Source organism: Triturus cristatus, chromosome 12, assembly GCF_964204655.1.
Source record: "Triturus cristatus chromosome 12, aTriCri1.1, whole genome shotgun sequence".
In the NCBI taxonomy this organism is placed as follows: domain Eukaryota; kingdom Metazoa; phylum Chordata; class Amphibia; order Caudata; family Salamandridae; genus Triturus; species Triturus cristatus.
The window spans coordinates 778,039,494-778,056,338 of NC_140595.1; positions in this window are offsets into that span (position 1 = coordinate 778,039,494).

Here is a 16,845-nt window from a genome sequence, read left to right on the forward strand (position 1 = left end):
GTCGTTGCTATGAGTTAGGCCCCTCTTAGGCGGGCAAATAAATGTTTTATAGCAGGCAGTTCCTACCCACGGAAGAATCGAGTCTAACACAGGGCAATCTCCTCCTGCTCTACATCCAGGGGAACGTACAAGGGGGTAGCTAAATCACAGAATTTACATATGTAATTCTAGCCGATTTCTAAATGCACAAGGAATGCCATGATAAATTCTAAACAGATAGCGGAGGAATTGCATACAAGTGGGGCAAACTTGGACTTTAACACATATAAAATGGTGGTATACAATATTGTTGTATATAATGCTGTACTGCAATATACAATCGCTGCACACCAGTGGTGTATAGTACCTTTAATTCTCTATGACGGCAACGTTTCAGCCATGACGGACCTGGGCAAGCACAATCTATCCTCTAACGTGCTTCGACCCCCATAATGTACACCTACAATGTTAGTACCTCCATCGTACATTTGATTGATTAGATCCATTTCCCCAACAACCTGACCATGGCACTTTCGGCAAACGTTTATTAAGCTTTTAAGCACCTGCTGCAGCGTTTCTTTCACCCGGCAATTGTCAGGCCTCACATAATGGCTAGATTGCCTGCTGCAAAGACGTGTGCCAAGTACATTACAGAGGGCATAGGATGCAAACAGATCAGCCGGTTACTGCTTTCAAAAGGGACATCCTTTGGTTACTTGCAATGTATAACTTAAAGTCCTAATATAGGATAGTGAGCTATCAACTTTCATCCTAGAACTGCATACACAATGCAAAGTATACATTATTAGAACACCGATCAGTGTTGCAGAACATCCTAGGACACACCTACTATATCACTTTGTTGCATTATTTTCCAGGATGATTCACATGCCTGTAGTTGCTCTAACAAGCAAGGAATTGGATACGCTGTCCCAGGGGAGAGTAAGGAAAGAGTGGGATAACAGCGGGACTAGTATAAGACTCTATCGTCCAATTTAAGGTAACTTAATTTGCAAGTAGAGAGGCCAAAACCGGGAGATGTTGTTAAGATATGGGCCGGTTGTAGTAAACAATAGCCTAATACGGTGTGAAAGGGAGCAAAGTCAGGTAACAGTGATGTCAGCTGTGTTTATACACGTAGGTGAAGGGGTTAACTCACACGGTACCTTCACCCTGCTTATGGTGCTGTAGCTGTTGGGTACACAATTCCGTGCCAGTTGGCACCCAAATTGGCCAATTGGAAAGTATTAAGGGGATGGCAGGTCCATAAGCGCCTATTTCACCAATGCCCTGTTACCGATGCCATATTTCCAGCCTGAAAATCAGATTTAGGTGTTACTCTTCTCGCCCAACATTTCATTGGAGCCAGAGAGGGGGTTTACGTTCACAAATTTGGGTCCTCGAGCTGAGCGATGTACCTTCGGCAGCTCAGTCAGCCATATCGGCTTTATCCGGAGTCACGAAAGAAGCAGACGTCCATTTAGCAGTTAGAAAATCTTCTGTCCTGCTAAAGAAATCATGCAATTGCCCGCAGCAGCAGCTGTTTTTTAGGTACCATGCCGCTATCTATACATCCCTGTGTAGACAAAGCGGAAATCAACACCTTAGTGCTAGGTTGTGAAGGGAAGCGATGGATTGACGAATTCAGCTATGGTTTAGTTCTGACTCCATTTGTAGGTGCTAGATCTTCCCATGATTACGATAGGAAGATCTGCAGTGGCATCGCTTATAGGGCTAGTAACTCCAGTCACGCCTCAGCTGAGCGGCACTGGGGCCTAGAGTCATTCGTGGTTAGTCTGCCCTGGGCTTCTGAGTAATGTTGCAACTTAATGCCGTATATTTACGGTTACAGAACAGGACCCATTATTTAGCCCACTAAAGCTGGCTCGCAGGGGCGGGCACCCATAAACAGCGAAAGGAGGAAGGGGGGCTCTGGCAGCGACGGTAGCCTCCCCAGAGCTGTGGCGGAGTTACAGGGCGATCTGGATGCAGACTGGTACAGTAAGGGTACCTCTGCGACAGGCGGTACAGTAAGGGTACCCCTGTCCGGCACAGTAAGGGTGCCCGAGCCAAGGTCCAGGAGCCGAAGGGGGTTCTGGGAAGACCGCGACGGCGCCCCGTTAGTCCTTCGGGCGGTTGGGGGGCCTGACCAACCGGGGGTGGCCACAACACGCTCCGCCCCTGTCGGAAGGGGCGGGAGTAGGAGGCAGATCACGTGACCCAGTGGATGATCTGCAGATATTTATGTGCCACACTGCCGGGCATCGACCCACCGTGTGTGCTGGCTCACCAGGCGGGCGGGCAGCAAGGGGCTGCCTGCCCTGGATCGCCCGTAAGATAACCCAATTTTATTATCATACTGTGTTGTATGAAATAAACCTGCAGCAGTTCTTCACCCACAAATAAAGTGTCAGTGTAATCTTTGGGTGATGTCTGTGTATGCGTGTTGACTGAAGCGGATGACGGTGTGGTCACTATGCCGCTGCCCGCGTCCCACGCAGTGGGACATCAGCAGGGCAGCATTCTAGTGGCCGCCCGTCGGAGCCTTCCCCCCTTGCTGCCTCGCGCGCGAGGCCGACGCCCACTTGGGAAAAACCCCTATCGCGTGGAGCTGGGGGGGGCGGGGGGCGCGGCTTACTCCCTACTTAGTGGGCTCTCTCGCCCAGTTCCTCCTCTGTCTCCTGCGCGCCGCAGCCAGCCTGGACACGCGTTCTCCCACCCTTTCCTCTTACCCCGCGTGGCAGGCTCAGCGCGTTATTGGAATGTTTAATTTTTCTTTTTGCGTTGCAGGCGGAGTTACAGGGCGATCTGGATGCAGACTGGTACAGTAAGGGTACCTCTGCGACAGGCGGTACAGTAAGGGTACCCCTGTCCGGCACAGTAAGGGTGCCCGAGCCAAGGTCCAGGAGCCGAAGGGGGTTCTGGGAAGACCGCGACGGCGCCCCGTTAGTCCTTCGGGCGGTTGGGGGGCCTGACCAACCGGGGGTGGCCACAACACGCTCCGCCCCTGTCGGAAGGGGCGGGAGTAGGAGGCAGATCACGTGACCCAGTGGATGATCTGCAGATATTTATGTGCCACACTGCCGGGCATCGACCCACCGTGTGTGCTGGCTCACCAGGCGGGCGGGCAGCAAGGGGCTGCCTGCCCTGGATCGCCCGTAAGATAACCCAATTTTATTATCATACTGTGTTGTATGAAATAAACCTGCAGCAGTTCTTCACCCACAAATAAAGTGTCAGTGTAATCTTTGGGTGATGTCTGTGTATGCGTGTTGACTGAAGCGGATGACGGTGTGGTCACTAGAGCCGCTGGGGGCGAAACGAGAGGGCAACGCAACCCCACAGCACGTCTTCTTTGCCGATTATATATTAGGACGATATATGATCAGCTTAGCAGAAGTGTGTATGGACCCCTAGGGGCAAGACGCCTTAGAATGGCTCCCACGCTGGTGGAATGAAAACCCTTGTGATGTAAATGTGTCAGTGTGGGATACCGCTTATACTGGTGTTATGTCGCTTTATAGTGGTGTTATGTCGCTTGGAGCTATGCTAAGTTGAGATCATGGCTGGAGCATTCTTGAGTTCAGAGTTGACCTGAGCTGCATGTAGCCATATTGTGCACTTGTGTTCTCGCTTAAAGGTGGTTTACTATAAGCACGGCTCCCAGTCATTTTGTATAAAGGACTGTAATTGTTGACAAGCAAAGCAGGAAGGGCAGCTCAAGAGAAAGCACAACATGGGAGTTGTTTGCGTTTCAGTAGCTACTTCTCCGCTAAGGCGGAGGAGCGTCTCCCCACTGCTTTTGAGCAGTGTGACTAAAGGAAACCACAAATGATAATAACTCCATGTTATTATCATTTTATTGGTTCCTGCTGCTTTGCGGGCGGGCGGGTGCACGGGGCCGCTCTGTTCTCCGAGCAGGACACAGGAGGAGTGGTTTGCCCTCTCCAAGTGCGCACAAATGTTTGGCCAGCCCGAGAGGTCTTGTGCACTTTGCATGTTCTCCACGCAGGCTGTGTTAAACAGCCTGGTTGGAGAACATACCCAGGCCCCCAGTCCCTGTCTGAGCGCTGAACCACGGCGCTCAGACCAATCACAACTCTGCATAGCAGCATTGTGTTGGTCAGGGGAGCCTGGGTGTTTCCTAGGTGCTTCCTGTAGGCTGAGTCCGACGCGGAGGAGAGACAGAGAGACGCAGCGAAAAGGTACGTTCTTACATTCGGTCCCCCTTTTTTTCCCGCTGCCCCCACCCCGCCACCCCCGATCCGTGCCGGCCGCCACTGTTTTTTTTGAGCTGTCAGTGAGCAGATGACAAATATGTAAGCAGTGGTCAAAGTGCATTAAAAAAAGTATGGGAACTGTGATACAGCATGTAATAGGGGCGGGTCAGTGAGTGTGGGGGCAGAGGCAAATGTGTGGCTAAAAAAACAAAATATTCTGTCGTTTTTGGGGTCTTTCAGCGTCAAGTAGCTACATATAAAATAACGCACAACTGAAATGAAAAACTTAATTTAAAAAAGATGTTACTTGGTGGGAAATACATTATAGTACGCTATGAAACCTCGATTAGCTAATGCACTGTAGAGGTCTGTGTGTGTAAATGGAGATCCACAGAATTCAATCTTGGTTGGTGCAGTGGAGAATAGTCTGTTGTGTATTTTTAGTGCTACGAGGTCACAGCCTGTGGAAGAAAGCACTGTGAATATGTAAGTCATTATTTTAAACTTGCTTTACACACAGCCCAAGATAGACTGCTACAAAATACATAAAAAGGTTTAAGATAAAATGGTGCTTCCAAAATATATATTTTAGTAATACCCAGACTTGTAGGTAACGCATTTTTTAATATAACTGTCTCTTCAACACCTCGGGGTAGTAAGCGCCATATAAATACAATTACAATTAAAAGCACACACTTCACAGCTCAGGGCCTGATTCCGATGCAGTTAGGAAGGCCTCCTAACGGCATTTGCTCCGTCGAAATCTGACCGGGAACGTGTCTTTCCGCCCGACTCTGAAAAGTTTCCGGCAGACCGAGTACGATTCGAGTTAGGCATTAGGAATATCCCAATCCGGACCCAACAGCATTTGGATTGACCGAGCCGTACGGAGCAGAATTGTACGTCTCTACGGGCGGCGTTTCCGAACGACCGAGTACGATGCTGGATTTGGATAGCCTTCCCAAATCGTGCAGTCTGACTCGAATCAGACTGTGGGGGCCCATTGTGGGCCCCCCTGCACCCGGAGCCTTCCCAATCGGGTCTGTGGGGGTACCCATGGGTCCTCCTTACCAGCCATGCACAGTGTGGCAGGCACCAGGGGGTGCCCGATTTTCCCCAGCCACCCCTTTCTTGAATGGGAGCCTATGCATTCGGTTGGAGCAAAGGCTCCCATTGAAGTCAATGGGAGTTCAACCAAATTGTATCTGGAAGCATCCGGATGCATCATACTCGGTCGGTTGGACTCTCCAAAACCGATTCGGTCGGAAACCATTCCCAAACCCATTTGGTCGGGAAGCTTTCCAAACCGCATCAGAATCGTGCTTATAGTTGTTAACTCTTTGCACTACCACGCAAAAAGAATAAATCTTTGTCATCACAAATGTTACCCTTTACAGTTGCGAATTAACTTGTTTCGCACATTTGTATGTCTTTCAGGTAAGCAGGCACCCTGGCAGGAAGACTAGTTTAGCTATCTGCCCCAGCTTCAGTTTAACAGCAAAGGACACTCACTGAATGACACTTCAGCTGAAGCATTTAAATGATCAGAATTAACCATCCCAGGACGGTTGTCTTTCTACTAAAATTAGGGGAACGGTTCTTCATAAATCAAAAAAGTATGGGCACGTTGTGCCCCTCCGATCCCACCCACTTTGACCACTGTTTGTAAGATATTGAATGCCATGAAGAAAGAAACATTGGCAAAGTCAATAGTTCTGGATTTAGCATGCTGCAGGGTTAACATATTAGAGTGAGACACGGGAGCATGAAGGAGCAGAGACGGCAAAACTTCTAAAGTAGCCCTTCATGCAGTTCATTGCAAGCATTCAAGTGAATACAGAAGGACATACCCAAACAGCCAATAGCATTAGGCGAGAGATGAATACCCTAGTGGGCTGAGGCAAGACATGATTGACAAGATCTCCAGCCAATGGCTGAAAGAGGCAAGTTGAAGAAAGTCAATGGTGGAAAGGGGCAGGCCTATGTATACCGTAAGAAAGCGGTCTCTTTGATTGATGTACTGCCAAAACCAGACCTAAACATGCAACCATGCAAAGTAAAGGACAGAAAAAGTAAAAAGAGTGTATAAAGAAAGGAAGAAAACAAAATGATTTTGATCTAACCAAAACTAAAAAATAAACAACTATCTAGATTATTTGATGTATGGCACACAGCTGCATTCAATGGGAGCCATTTGAGTAAGCTGCACTTGCATTACTTTCCTGAACGCCACGCATGCTGAGAGCAGCAAGAGCTCACCCCAGAGACATGGGACATATTAGAGCATTAATGGCCTGGTGCATGGAGACAGAGCAACCTGTTGCATGAAGACAGAGCATCCTCAGCACATCCCAGAGACATGGGACATTTCAGAGCATGCATGGCGTGTTGCAAGGAGACAGAGCCTCCCCAGCACATTCAAGAGTGATGCGACATATCAGAGCATACATGGCGTGGTGCATGGAGACAGAGCATCCCCAGCACACCCCACCCAGAGCCATGGGACATATCAACGCATGCATGGCATGGTGCATGGAGACTGAACATCCACAGCACATCCCAGAGCCATGCCACATATCAGAGCATACATGGCGTAGTGCATGGAGACAGAGCATCCTCAGCACATCCCAGTGCCATGCGACATATCAGAACATACATGGTGTGGTGCATGCAGACAGAGCACCCCCAGCACATTCCAGAGCCATGCCACATATCAGAGCATACATGGCGTGGTGCATGCAGACAGAGCACCCCCAGCACATCCCAGAGCCATGTCACATAACAGAGCATACATGGTGTCGTGCATGGACACAGAGCACCCCCAGCACATCCCAGAGCCATGCCACATAACAGAGCATACATGGCATGGTGCATGGAGACAGAGCACCCACAGCACATCCCAGAGCCATGCCACATATTAGAACATACATGGCGTGGTGCATGGAGACAGAGCACCCCCAGCACATCCCAGAGCCATGCCACATATCAGAGCATACATGGCGTAGTGCATGGAGACAGAGCATCCTCAGCACATCCCAGAGCCATGCCACATATTAGAGCATACATGGCGTAGTGCATGGAGACAGAGCATCCTCAGCACATCCCAGAGCCATGCGACATATCAGAACATACATGGTGTGGTGCATGCAGACAGAGCACCCCCAGCACATCCCAGAGCCATGTCACATAACAGAGCATACATGGTGTCGTGCATGGACACAGAGCACCCCCAGCACATCCCAGAGCCATGCCACATATTAGAACATACATGGCGTGGTGCATGGAGACAGAGCACCCCCAGCACATCCCAGAGCCATACCACATACCAGAGCATACATGGCATTGTGCATGGAGACAGAGCACCCCCAGCACATCCCAGAGCCATGCCACATACCAGAGCATACATGGCAGGGTGCATGGAGGCAGAGCACCCCCAGCACATCCCAGAGCCATGCCACATATCAGAGCATACATGGGGTGGTGCATGGAGACAGAGCATCCTCAGCACATTCCAGCACCATGGGAAATATCAGAGCATACATGGTGTGGTGCATGGAGACAGAGCACCCCCAGCACATCCCAGCGCCATGGGACATATCAGAGCATACATGGTGTGGTGCATGGAGACAGAGCACCCCCAGCACATCCCAGAGCCATGTCACATAACAGAGCATACATGGTGTCGTGCATGGACACAGAGCACCCCCAGCACATCCCAGAGCCATGCCACATAACAGAGCATACATGGCATGGTGCATGGAGACAGAGCACCCACAGCACATCCCAGAGCCATGCCACATATTAGAACATACATGGCGTGGTGCATGGAGACAGAGCACCCCCAGCACATCCCAGAGCCATGCCACATATCAGAGCATACATGGCGTAGTGCATGGAGACAGAGCATCCTCAGCACATCCCAGAGCCATGCCACATATTAGAGCATACATGGCGTAGTGCATGGAGACAGAGCATCCTCAGCACATCCCAGAGCCATGCGACATATCAGAACATACATGGTGTGGTGCATGCAGACAGAGCACCCCCAGCACATCCCAGAGCCATGTCACATAACAGAGCATACATGGTGTCGTGCATGGACACAGAGCACCCCCAGCACATCCCAGAGCCATGCCACATATTAGAACATACATGGCGTGGTGCATGGAGACAGAGCACCCCCAGCACATCCCAGAGCCATACCACATACCAGAGCATACATGGCATTGTGCATGGAGACAGAGCACCCCCAGCACATCCCAGAGCCATGCCACATACCAGAGAATACATGGCAGGGTGCATGGAGGCAGAGCACCCCCAGCACATCCCAGAGCCATGCCACATATAAGAGCACACATGGGGTGGTGCATGGAGACAGAGCATCCTCAGCACATTCCAGCGCCATGGAACATATCAGAGCATACATGGCGTGGTGCATGGAGACAGAGCATCCCCAGCACATCCGAGAGCCATGCCACATATCAGAGCATACATGTGGTGGTGCATGGAGACAGAGCACCCCCAGCACATCCCAGAGCCATGCCACATACCAGAGCATACATGGTGGGGTGCATGGAGGCAGAGCACCCCCAGCACATCACAGAGCCATGCCACATATCAGAGCATACATGGGGTGGTGCATGGAGACAGAACATCCCCAGCATATCCCAAAGCCATGTAATATATAAGGGCATGCATGGCGTGGTGCATGGAGACAGAGCACCCCAGCACATCCCAGAGCCATGCCACATATCAGAGCATACATGGGGTGGTGCATGGAGACAGAACATCCCCAGCATATCCCAAAGCCATGTAATATATAAGGGCATGCATGGCGTAGTGCATGGAGACAGAGCATCCCCAGCACATCCCAGAGCCATGCCACGTACCAGAGTATACATGGCGGGGTGCATGGAGGCAGAGCACCCCCAGCACATCCCAGAGCCATGCCACGTACCAGAGTATACATGGCGTGGTGCATGGAGACAGAGCACTCCCAACACATCCCAGAGCCATTCCACATATTAGAGCATACATGGCGAGGTGCATGGGGACAGAGCACTCCCAGCACATCCCAGAGCCATGCCACATATCAGAGGATACATAGGGTGGTGCATGGGGACAGAGCACTCCCAGCACATCCCAGAGCCATGCCACATATCAGAGCATACATGGGGTGGTGCATGAAGCCAGAGCATCCCCAGCACATCCCTGCGCCATGCGACATATCAGAGCATACATGGTGTGGTGCATGGAGACAGAGCACCCCCAGCACATCCCAGAGCCATGCCACATATCAGAGCATACATGGGGTGGTGCATGGGGACAGAGCACTCCCAACACATCCCAGAGCCATGCCACATATCAGAGCATACATGGGGTGGTGCATGGAGACAGAGCACCCGAAGCACATCCCAGAGCGATGTGACATATTAGAGCATGCATGGCATGGTGAATGGAGACCGAGCACCCCAAGCACATCCCAGAGACATGGGACATATCAAAGCGTCCATGGCATGGTACATGAAGACAGCATCCCCAGCACGGTTGTATGATGGACCCATGCATGTATGCATTTACCACGCATGCCGGTTCCACAAAGTCTAAACAATGAAATTCATAATCACGAATATGCCTTTACCACGCTTGCCTTTACAACAAATCATTCGTTGTTAAGGCATTTTTGGTAAATACATTTCCGTGGTTAAGAATTCACAGGTAAGTCTTAACCCCCGACCCCTGCCCCTTGCCCGAGTTCTTAAACTATCACTCTCCCCCCAGCCCTAGTAACGTTTTTACCCCCGCCCTCCCCATATCCCTAAAAACTACCCCCTAAGCCCTAAAAACGACCCTGTCCCCATAAGTCCTAAGTGGTATCATGATCCCTGCTCCCCGCCCTGTACCCTAAAACGGCCCCCCAAGCCCTGAAAACTAAACTACCCCCTAAGCCCTAAAAACAACCCCACCCTGAACCCTAAAATGGCCCCCCAAGCCCTGAAAACGAAACTTCCCCCTAAGCCCTAAAAACGACCCTGCCCCCCCTAAGTCCTAAGAGGTATTGTAGCGGTCTAGTTGTTAGCGCGTCACGTGACGTGACGCGGCTACGCACGTTGGCGCCAGGATGCGCGCGCAGGTGAGCGCGGAGCGGGGAGAGAGTGAGTGCGCGGCAGTGAGCGCACATAGTGGTGGCCGGCGCTCCTCGGTGTAACTGCTCATAAGTGTGCTAATAAATCATAGCAGTAGGACCACCGTGTTCCGAGTGTTCATTGACCAACTTTACAGTGGCGACGAGGTCGGGACGGAAACCAGACCGACGGGGAAGCGCAGTAGAGGGCAACACTCCACGTGGCCCCACGAGTCAAAGGAAGACACGCCACCAGGCCATCAAGCCCAAACAAAACACCGCACAGGCCGCCTGGAAGGGGGAAGTCACGGGATACGCCCCAGCCAACTGCGGAGGTCGACCCCAGGCATAGAGCATCCGAGGAGCGTGGCAGTGCCACGGTACAATAACCGAACCACATACAGGCCAAAGAGACGACGCCGTCCACAACCAACGAAAGCACACGAGCTGCCTTCGCACGTAATCAAGCACATAAAGCGCTGCACTGGCTACCAAAGAGGAGGAAGTGGGGTCCAGTGACAAGAGCCCCCAGAGGATCAAGCACTCAAGAACCAACGACAACACCCCAGGCAGCCCCCCGAGCAAAGCCACCGACGAAACAAGCACCAAGGAAGCAAAGATGAGTACCCCGGCAGGGTATGCGATTGCACCGGTGCAATTCCTAACGAAACCAGGTGAACCAATGATGAAATGGGAGGACTGGAAGGAATACATAGACAATTTCATAGGGGTTTTGGAGGACGAGAACGAAGAAAAATTCACGCCCCAGAGGAAAAAACGCATCCTGCTACTAAATCTAGGGCCCGAAGGGCTGAGAATATACAAGAGCCTAGTGCCCACGAAGAGAGAAGACACAGACGATGATGTGTATGCGCACGCGGTGGAGGACCTGGATGAGCGATACCGCCCCACCGTCTGTGTTTCGGTAGACAGATATAATTTCCAGCAAAGGAAACAAAAGGTGGGGGAATCCATCGAAGAGTATGTAGCAGCACTGAGGAAGCTAGCAGCCCCGTGCAGGTACGCACTGTGGGAAGACGAATTTATAAAAGATCAGGTGATCATGCACACCACCAGTACAAACGTGCAAGACAAGCTGTGGGCGAGTGGGGACACCACACTCAAGGAAGTAATGGTCATAGTGAAGAGGGCGGAACTCTCAAAGAGGTGCGCCGATGCTACCAGGAAAGACACAGGCACCCCAACCATGGTGAACAGGATACAGGAGGGAGATCACCGCAGGGACCAGAAAACCAAGTCTCCCACAACCAAAGGGACCAGCAGATGGCATGGGAAACAAGCGGACGGTGAGAGCAAGAAAACGTGCTACAGGTGTGGAAGTTGGTCCCACGAAGCCCACGACAGACGTTGCCCGGCCTTCAGAGCCAAATGCATGCACTGCGGTATCATGGGCCACTACGAGAAGGTGTGTCGGAAGAAACAACAGAAGGGAGTGGTGAAATACATGGACCAAAGCGCGGAAGACCAGGAAGACGCCACGGAGGAAGAGGTGGTCACCGTACTGTGCATATACGATCAGGTACTGAGCGTGGATGCCAAGAGATCAACCAAACCGGTCCTGGAGATGTCCATGGGTGGCATAACCATCTCTGTTGTGGCAGACACCGGATCCCCATTCACCATCGTACAGCGTGCAGTGTGGGTAGAACAATTCCAACCCAAGTTGGGCCCTGGGCTGGAGAAACTAGACATACGACCGGTAACATACAATGGTGATCGCATTCCCATGCTAGGGTTCCGACGTCTGTTGTTCGAGTTCAGAGGCCGTGCACCGTGGTGCAAGCTGTATGTGGCCGAGAAAGGACCCTCCGTCCTGGGATGGTTGGACCAGGGCGACCTGGGCATAAAACTCGACCCAGGAGGAAAGGAACAGATCCTGCTCACAGACCAGGTGGAATGGCTGGACATGGACAGATGGAAAGAAAACTACCCAAGAGTGTTTGGGGGCGCAGTTGGAAAAATGGAGAAATTTCAACACAAAATAGTACTTAAGGAAGGAGCCACACCAGTAGCACACAAGGTGAGGAATGTGCCTATTGCAGTAAGGGAAGCTGTCCAGACGGAACTCCAAGATCTGGAGAAGAAGGGCATCATAGAACCCATAACCTGTGCCGAATGGTTGGCGCCTTTGGTGGTCGTGATGAAACCCAACGGGAAGGTCAGGCTCTGCGTAGACTTGAGAGAACTCAATAAGAACATAGTGGTGGAGAAAATTCCCCTTCCCAAGATAGAGGAGATGCTGGCACGAACCAGAGGAATCCAGTGGTACTCCACCATCGACCTGACATCAGCTTACCACCAGGTAGCCCCACACCCGGACAGCAAAAGTCTCACATCGTTCATTACCCCGTTTGGGTGCTACAGATTCTGTCGCATGCCGTTCGGGCTAGCCTCGGCGGCGGCCGTTTTCCAGAAGATGATGCACCAACTGTTCAGAGACTGCAAGGACGTGCAGTACTTCCAGGACGATATATTGGTGATGGGCAGAGATAGGAGGGACCATGACCGGACACTGGAAAAGGTATTACGGACACTGGAAGCTAAAGGTCTCACGGCGGAATGGTCGAAATGCCGGTTGGGAATGCAATCGGTGACCTATTTAGGCCACGAAATAGGGCAACAGGGGGTCACCCCCAAGATGGAGAACGTGAAGGCCATCGTTGAAGCTCCGGCCCCCAAGAACAAGGAGGAGGTCAGGTCTTTCCTGGGGATGGCGGAGTACTACAGTAAATTCGTGGTGCAATTCGCATCCAAGACCTATAACTTGAGGAGGCTGACCAGAGAAAGCACGGTGTTCCAATGGACACCGGAAGCCCAAGCGGAATTTGAAGTCATCAAAAAAGGGATCCTAGAAGCAATGCCTCTCAAGGGTTATGACCCGCAAGGCGCCACCATACTCATCACGGACGCCAGCGACAAGGGGTTGGGCGCTGTACTCATGCAAGACCGAGGAAGTGGAGACATGGAGACAATAAGCTTCGCCTCCAGAGCACTGACGGAGATAGAAGGCAAGTACAGCGTCATTGAGAAGGAGATGTTAGCGGTAGTGTGGGCCATGACGAGATTCCGGCAATTCCTATGGGGTACCCGATTCCTGCTCAAAACGGACCACAAGCCGTTAGTGAAGGTTCTGACATCGTGTGGACACGCCAGCGCCACACCCAGGATATCGAAAATGTCCCTAAAATTGTTGGACTACAGATATGACGTAGAGTACATCCCGGGAAACAAGAACCGAGTGGCAGACTACCTGAGCCGAGCGGCGGCCATGGAGCCGGGAGAAGAAGACCCTGCGGACAGAGGGGAGATGGTGGCTCTCATTGAGGATCAAGAGAAGATCATCAGCAGACAGGAGTGGACAGCCGCGTATGACGAAGATGCGGACCTGATGGAGGCAAAAGTTCACATCACCCAAGGGTGGCCCGATAAGAAGAAGGTGAAACCCAACCTCAAACCTTTTTATGAAGTGAGAGAGGAACTGACTGTGGGAGATGAGGGCATATTCATATACCGGGGAGACAGAGTAATTCCCCCCACGAATCTCATCAACAAACTACTGGACCTATTACATGAAGGCCACCTGGGTATTGGGAAACTCAAAGCTAGATCGAAACAGAACTACTGGTGGCCAGGCATGGACGTGAGAGCAGAGAGACATGTCAGGGAGTGCCCCCAATGCCAAGGGGCTGACAAAACGTTGAGGCCATTACGCCCGGCTCTGGGAAAATTCGACACTCCCGCAAACCCATGGGAAGAGTTGTCCATAGACATTTTAGGGCCGGTGCTGGATGACCAGAGCGTACAGAAATACGTGTGTGTCCTCATCGACCGTTATTCTAAGTGGCCAGAGATAAAAGTGAGCGAAACGATGGACACGGAGAACATCCTGGAGTTCCTATCGGAAACATTCACCCGAGAGGGAATTCCCAAGTCCATCTTAAGTGACAACGGGCCACAGTTCACATCAGAAAAATGGAAACAGTTCATGGGGAGAAACGGCATCGAGGTAAAGCACACGGCCATATACCATCCAGCAGGAAATGGTCTAGTGGAACGATTTAACAGGGTGGTGATGGGGGCCATACAAGCAGCCATCACCTGTAACAAAGACTGGAAGAAAGCGGTGGAGAATATGGTATGGGCCTACAGGATAACGCCCACAAGCACAGGGTACAGCCCGTTCCAAATATTGAGAGGACGTGAACCTTTCACGCACGACAACAGAATCTGGAAGGAGAAGGTAGTGACCAGTGAATGGTCTCCAGCAGTCGTGAGAGCAAATATGGAGAGGGCTCAAGCCATCTACACCAACAACTACAATAAGAGGAGGAGTGTGAAGGACACTCGGTTAGTGAGAGGAGAATGGGTGAGAGTAAAGTTGGCTACCCTACAGAGGAAAGGAGACAGCAAGTACAGCAAGCCCATGCAGGTCAAGGAAGTGTATGATAGAGCGGCTCTGCTCAGTGATGGGAACGTGTGGTCGCAGGACCGCATGGCCCGGTGCAACAAGATATTGAGATGGGAACAGTGGGAGACGGAAGGCGAAGGCACGGGAGACGTGGATGAAGAGAATATGGCGAGCGGAAGCGAAGAAAGGGAAGAAGCAGGAGCAGGAGAGGAGCAAGGAGGAGAGCAAGGGGGTAAGACCCCAGTGACAGAGATGGACAGGCTAGGAGGTAATCTGGACAGTGGAGGAGCGATGGCCGAAGGGACAGAACGTGAGGAAACACAGAGCCAAGGGGCTCGAGGGTCTAGTGGTAAGGTGACCAGGAGCGGAAGACAAGTTGTAAGGCCTTCCAGGTTCCAAGACTTTGAACTGGACTGCGAACTGTAAGTGACTTATTGTTGGGTCGGTAAAAGGGGGAGATATGTAGCGGTCTAGTTGTTAGCGCGTCACGTGACGTGACGCGGCTACGCACGTTGGCGCCAGGATGCGCGCGCAGGTGAGCGCGGAGCGGGGAGAGAGTGAGTGCGCGGCAGTGAGCGCACATAGTGGTGGCCGGCGCTCCTCGGTGTAACTGCTCATAAGTGTGCTAATAAATCATAGCAGTAGGACCACCGTGTTCCGAGTGTTCATTGACCAACTTTACAGGTATCACGATCCCTGCCCCCCACCCTGAACCATAAAATGTCCCCCAAACCCTGAAAACTACACCGAACGCTCCCCAAGCCCTGAAAACTACCCCGAACCCTCCACCTTGGTCCTCAAAACGACCCCAGAAAAGTACCCCGACCAACCCTCAGCCCACAAAACAACCCCACTTACCTCACCACTATCTCTTCCTGCTTCCGTCCGTCTGCAAGCCCTTACGCACATATGCCTTAACCCCGCACATGCGTGGTTAAGACATATGCGCGGTAGGGCTTGCGTAGTACAGCCATCGTTGTAAAGGCTGTTCATTGTTCAGCCTTCGTGTTCAAGGGTCCCCCCCCCCGGCACATCCCACCCAGAGCCATGGAACATATCACAGCATGGTACACGGTACACGGAGACAGCGCATCTCCTGTTTGGGCCAGGCAGTAGATACACAGCCAATGGTCACAAAGAGCAAGAGTGGGCGCACATTTATGAGGGGTATGGACAATAACAAATGCCTTCGCAAGACGCCAGTGATGAGGGCTTGAGGACAAATGCAGGCGGACATTGACATATACTAGTGACAATGTTGCTAATGCTCACATCTCAAATGTGTGCCATGAAGACAGAGCCTGTGCTCCACCAGCGCTTGTTGCTGTGTTACAGCACTGTGCTGCAGAACACAATTTATAATGGGAAATAGACCTGGGAAAGGAAGCTTGTCTCTGTGCTTTTTGGTTGACAAGAGAGTAGCTTAACACTACCTGCGCGAGGTACTACAGACTACTAGCCTAAGTGTGTTACAGATAATCCTAAGGGACAGTCATAACATATGATTCTGGAAAGAAACTAAAATATTCACACTTGAATTATTATTCATACACAGCTGTCTCCAGTATGAACAACATCATGAAGCATCAGTATTTGGTTTTACACTCTTCACACTCTCTCATCTCTGGGTGGCAAACCCTCTTAAACATACATATAAATGATCCCTGAGCTAATTGCTGGCATCCTGCAGTATTTACAACAAAATAAGACCAAGATAACATCTGTAGGGTGAGACCGCTTTTTATAAGAACCCTGTACAGAGAGTTTGGTTATCCTTGCACCTGGAGAATCGATGTCAACAAATGTATATATTTTATGCATTTCTCAAGATTTTGAATGTGCAGCAAATGCCAGAGGCCCTGCGTTTAGTCCCTGCACACAGATCTGACAGGTCTGTTTCTAATGATAGCAAGTTGAACAAAGACTATGGTGAACAATACCAGAAATAATACAAATCAGTTGCTCATGTTAGAAGGTTGAAACAGTGACAATAGTGAACAATACAAGGATCGCCGTAGCAGGCTGTTTAAAGGAGGGTAGAGCATGGATAGAGAGGTAAACAGGGAGTGGGGATTAAAAGTGAGACGAGTCGG